This window comes from Etheostoma spectabile, chromosome 12 (genome assembly GCF_008692095.1).
Source record: "Etheostoma spectabile isolate EspeVRDwgs_2016 chromosome 12, UIUC_Espe_1.0, whole genome shotgun sequence".
Lineage (NCBI taxonomy): Eukaryota > Metazoa > Chordata > Actinopteri > Perciformes > Percidae > Etheostoma > Etheostoma spectabile.
Genome location: NC_045744.1, coordinates 23,696,134 through 23,702,133, shown reverse-complemented (window position 1 = coordinate 23,702,133; position 6,000 = coordinate 23,696,134). Strand labels below are relative to the sequence as shown.

Genomic DNA, 6,000 nt, shown 5'->3' with positions numbered 1-6,000 from the left:
CTTATCATGGCAACCGCACTTTAAAATACCTTTTGTTTGACGGCATTTTTACTTACTCAGTCTACCATAATTTCATTGTCTATTTCTTGCCTGTATTTCTTGCCTTGTATTTCTTTGTATTTCTTTCGTGCTTACTTGCTTGTGTGTTATTTTTATTTTTATTTTTTTATTTTTTTTATTTTTTTTATTGCTGTTGCTGCTATGCTGCTACCGTAACGACAGAATTTACCCGTCGTGGGATGAATAAAGTATAATCTAATCTAATCTAATCTAATTTTTATCCTTGTGTTTTATCTGTTTTCGGTTTGGTTTTTTCACTGACTTTGTGTAAAGCACTTTGAATTGCCCTGTTGCTAAAATGTGCTAGATAAATAAAGCTGCCTTGCCTTGCCTTTGCTTGGTGATATAATCTAGCCAAGCTTTAATATCCAGTTCTCCTGCATTTCCATCGTTCCTTGTCTTAACTGTAAACGGCAAACCCTGTTCACCCCTCCCATCAGCATTTAGAAGAAATGCCAACAGTTCTTTTAAATTGGCAAAAAATACAATGCACACATAATAGTTTGGCCAACCCTTTGAATAGTAGTTCTTAGTCTCTGTTCACAACATGTTACATGAACATTTGTGCTTTAACCCTCATGTTGACCTTGGGTCAAATTTGACCAGTTTTCAGTTTTTTTTATAAAAGAAATGGGCCTTCGAAATAAGCGCTGAAAATGTTTTGTGTGTTGCTTTGGAAAAAACATCAAAAAAAGCACCCACAGCAGTGACAAAAATGTCTGAATAAACGATAATTTTTGTTCATGGTTGACGGGAAGGGTTAAAACCTTAAATTTCGGCATCTCCATGTGGCTGAAAGAAGACAGACTCCTGCATTCGTAATTTTTACTCGAGAAGAAATGAAGATGTGTTATTAGCAAAATGTGTTTTAAGTTTAAAAAGTAAAAATGCATTAGGTGACAGAATGACCCCCGTGAGATTGTCCTATAAGGGTTAATGCCCGAGGAGGTCTTATATTATTTGACTATTATTAATGATGCATCCTTGTGAGTAAATGTACACAGCTTGTACGTTTGTGTGTGTCATGTGCTTCACATGAAAAAAAACAAAATATTCTGTATTACTACACACATTATTTCCATTTATTCTTGCCAAAGCCTGAGAAATGAGCTGCACGAACTTTTCTTGTTATTTTATGGATTTGTTTCTTAGAGTGTATATGTATAAAATCATGTTTTCTTTTGTCACCTGGTTTGTTCTGACACTCAAGCTGCACTAAACCGCAGTATTTAAGTCCTGTGTTCTTTATTTTTAACCTCTGAATGAAGTTGGTACAGCATTACTCATTTATTATCAGCTTTATTTCATAATCAGCATAGCAACAAATGATTTACAACCTGTGGCACCACTAAACATGTATGGATCATCTTGTACAATTATTAACAACAGAGGACATCAAACCTACACCCACGATGATAAAAGTTTTCCAAAAACTCGTATCTCAGTTGGGATTCTTGTTGAAAAGAGACAGTATCCAGGTGGCTAAGTGACATCACACAACAAACCAACACTTTAAATATGTACATTATCAATAACCAGTAAAATGTTCAAACTGTAACCAAAAAACACCCACAGAGGATCCAGTGGACAAGATGCAGCATGTTCATGCCAAATATCAATACAAATATATTATATTATTGCTTTCACAACACAAACAGCCCCCAAAGCTAATGCTTATACACCCCAAACTATACCGCTGAGTACGCCAGTGCTTTTCTCAGCTTCCCGTCTAGCTTGCTTTTCCTGCCCTTCAATCAGCTGCTTTGTGTTCTTTTCCATTTCTTGTTCCAAATCTGCACTTAGCCTTTTCTCTCTCTCCTTTTCAGCTTTCTCTTCCCTCATTGTAATACCAAACATTTTCTTGAATTTCTTCTTCAGTTCCTCCCTCTCTCTGCGCAGTGGCTCTTCTTTCTCTTTAAGGATTTGTTGTTTCTTTTCTTCTATCGCCCTCTCTGCTCTCTGGAACATGGCAGTGGTGTAATGACTTCCTCCGTTCTTTGCTGTTATAGTTCTGATCTTGTTGCGCAGTTCGATAACCTGAGAAGGATCCTTTACCTCATTATTAAAGACGTGGTACTGGCCGTTACTTTGGCCACCAGTTCCTGCAGCTCTTTGCTGGTCTTCAATAACTCCTCGATAGGTTTCCCTTTGAGTAGGTCACCATGGGTAAAGAGAACCATGCTGTATCTGTCTGCTTCCTCTCCAAAGATTTCCTGAATCTTCTGCACCGTCTTCTTTTCTTCCTCTGTGAATCGGCCTATTTTGATGACGACCAGGAAGATGTGAGGTCCAGGAGAAGCATAAGCAATGCTCTGGGCAATATCCGTCCTAGTTTTCTTTTCATCAATGCTGGTGTCAAACAGACCCGGAGTGTCAATAACAAAGACCATCTGCCCATCCACTACACCAAAAACCTTTTCACAGTCTTCAGTCAAAGAGTTAAAAGAAAACTCTGATTTAAAGCAACGTTTTCCCAGAATGCTGTTTCCTGTGGCGCTCTTCCCAGCTCCGGTCTTCCCCACCAACACAATCCTGAGTGCATCATTATTGTATATGGTCGGTTCTGATGGGAGGGACAAAACAAATTGAAGAGCTTCAGGTATACCTAACAATGTGCAACTAGAACATGGGCAACTTTGACAAGGCAGTTGGGGATGGGGGGCGGGATCAAGATGGTCTGAAGAATCTATTGAATTTTTATTTTGTACTGTACATAGTCTACATATTACAGTATTTTACAACTGCTTCCACACATCTTTACATATCACACAACTTGTTTTTAAAGGAGATAAAAGGCATTTTGAAGCTTGTGTGCAGTTTTTGGAATTGTGTGTATGAGTTTTGAAAAATGGAGACAGTTCTGAAAACGCATCTAAACAGTTGTTAAAAAAAAAACAACACTCACTTTTGGGCATTAAAAAACCTTTAAGACTATAAGTCTGTTTTTAAATGTTAAAATTTAGTCTAACAGGAGCCACTACAGGGTTGTGATTGGCTGGCCCTGAATCATCTTAATATTTTAACTAGTTAATGTAGCCGCATGATAAATGATAAAAAAATGAATAGCTAACTAAATGGTGGGTCATTTCTTAAATGTTTAATTTCTTATACTGCACTGTAACTTTAAGTCTTGTGTTTTAGGTTTTTATTTTTTAACTGATTTTGTGTAAAGCACTTTGAATTGCCCTGTTGCTGAAATGTGCTTTACAGATAAAGCTGCCTTGCCTAATATAAGCATTGTTGTACCTCCCAAAATATGAAATCTAAACTCATAAAAATGCTGTGGATTCAACAAAAAGAAAGAAGAAGAAATATTCCAATTCTCCATTTAAGCTCTGCTCCCTGTAAAACTGTTGAGATCAGTCAGTTATTGAGGCCTATAACATGCTAACCATAAATAATCATATAGTTGGATATAAGTTACAATCAACATTATGCATTAGCAGTTGACTTACCATTTTTGGTGTATTTTCTGGCCATTGGTGGGTTATGTAGAGAAGAGCAGGTCTGCTGCTGAGCCGAAAAAGTAAATTCACGTCTGTCGGTAAGAAAACCTCCTCCACAGAAAGACAACCTACATCAAACCACACCTAGAAAACATTTCACACTGTGTCACTGCTCGAGGAAAACTTGAAATTCTTGCATTCTGTCTCTGTCTTTAAGAAACGTCTCAAGGAAAAACTGTTTCTGTGAGTGCTGGGATCATTTATCTGTTTTATCCCTCACGTTGTCTTCCCGTCAAAATTGAAAATCAACAATTTTGTTGACGCTTTTTATCAATGTTTTTTATCTTTTTCATAAATTCTTGTCCCTTTTTTAACACTTTTGATGCTTTTTTTCAACACTACGTAACACTAACTTATTAACTTTAGTTTTACAGTTATTTTTGGAATGTATGGTCAATAAACCTCATTTATAAGAAATTATATCTAATGATTGAGTTAGAAAAGCAGAAAATAGGAATTATTGAGACTAAAATTAAAGGAATGGTTGTTGATGGATAGTCAAAGACTGGAATATGTCAACTTTTACTCAACACTATTTCAAAAACACTTCAATTTGTTTTCAAACGTTATAAAATTGAATAAGACCCAAAATTAATGAAAGTAGAGATTTGTACTTGCCAAAGAGCGTTGTGTGGAATCAATCATGTTATTTCGGGGAATTAAAAAGAACACTGACACAGGAAAACGGGTCAATTTGACCGAGGACAACATGAGGGTTAAGTCAAACCATAAATGGTTCACACATTTGATTGTCCAATTTGATCTTTGTAATAATCTACCACAGCTTCCATATCCAGTCCTACTGGATTTTCATCATTCCATGTCTTAACTGTACAATAACTTCCCTGTCAGCTTCTCCCATCATGGGAGGAATGCCAACGGTTCTTTTAAGTTGCCAAAAAAAACATTGCACATAAGTGTAGCCACCCTTTTGAATTGTAGTATTTAATCTCTGTTCAAACTCAGTCAGCAGTGCAAAACACAACATGGTGCTGCCGTGTCACGGAGTCAAATACAAGGCTCACAAATGGTGTGTTTGGAGTTATTATATCACGTGTTGTAAAAAAACACTGCGTAGACAGTTTGTTTGCAACAATGCTTCTTATATGAAAACATAATGCTACTAATCAAACCCACAGAACAAGATCCTCGAGCCTGATACAGCCTGGTAGCTGGAGAGGGGCCAGTTCACCTCCTGGGCACCGCCAAGGTGCTCTTGAGCAAGGCACCGAACCCCGAACTGCCCCCCCCACACACACACACACACACACACACACACTCTTTCTTTCCCTGTTACATTTCACTCTTGTGTGTTATGATTTACTTCAAGCTTTTAATGACTGACTGGGTTCACACCCTTTGCGTCCATTTCATAATGCTCTAGCACAGCTTGATAGTCCAGTTCTGCATTTTCATCTTCCCTTCTGCTTACAGGAAAGCATGTCCACCCCTGCCATCAGCATTTATAAAAAAAATGACACAACTTCTTATAAGGTGCACATGTCGATTGTAGCCATCCCTTTGAATTGTAGTCTGCCTCTGTTCACAACATGAGGTTACATGAACATGTGTGCTGCAAACCCCGTAAGCTGTTTGACAGATACTTCTTCAAAAACTCATCTGAGTTTGAGTGTCACCCCCTCCATTAGCATCATTTATGCATAAACAGCCAGGTTAAAAGCCACTGTTCACTACCTTCTCAGCAACAAAAAGACACTCACAGTTAGAGACTTGTAGGTGAACATAGTAGAGCATTACTTCTGTCAATTTCAGTAGATTTTATTTTATTGATATATGTAGAAATGTCTTAGTTCTTTTAAATAGCCTTTAATAGCCTAAGTGTGAGTTTCAGTCTTTTCTTTAAACTGCAGATAATTCTTAAAATGCCAAATGTGTGTTTTACAAAAGATCAGCGTTTTCTGAGATATTATATGTGAGTCTAAATGTGTGAACTAATTTTGGCCAGGTAGTGATAAATGGAGAAAGATCGTCACCAGGGCTGTAGTCAAGACCACCTTTATCAAGTCCAAGACAAGTCCAAGACCAGGATTAGTCAAGTCGAAGTCCAGACCGAGTCCAAAGAGGTTCGAGTCCAAGACAAGACCGAGTCCAGGACAGACAAAGGTCTTATGCATGACAGTATCAAGAAGTTTCACTTACCCTCCAATATTATTATCAACATAGTAAAGACACCTGGACTCGGTCTAGCCCAAAAGCCATATTGGGCAAGACCAGTGGCCGAGTCCGCAACAAGTCCAAGTCCAAATACTAGCGAGTCAGAGACAAGTCCAAGACCACAGAAAAACGGTCTTGAGTCCGGACTCGAGTACTATAGCCCTGATCAACACAAGATAACACCTTGAATTACAGCTCCTCCATGTGGCTGATCAACCGGGGATGAAAGAAAACAATGTTCTACATTCATGATTTTTAC

The 6,000-nt window shown here is 37.9% G+C and overlaps 1 pseudogene; it reads right to left on the bottom strand.

The window, feature by feature from the left end:
* Positions 1 to 1,343: 1,343 nt before the first annotated feature.
* Positions 1,344 to 6,000, bottom strand: part of LOC116698880 (GTPase IMAP family member 4-like) — an 11,480-nt pseudogene continuing 6,823 nt past the window's right edge.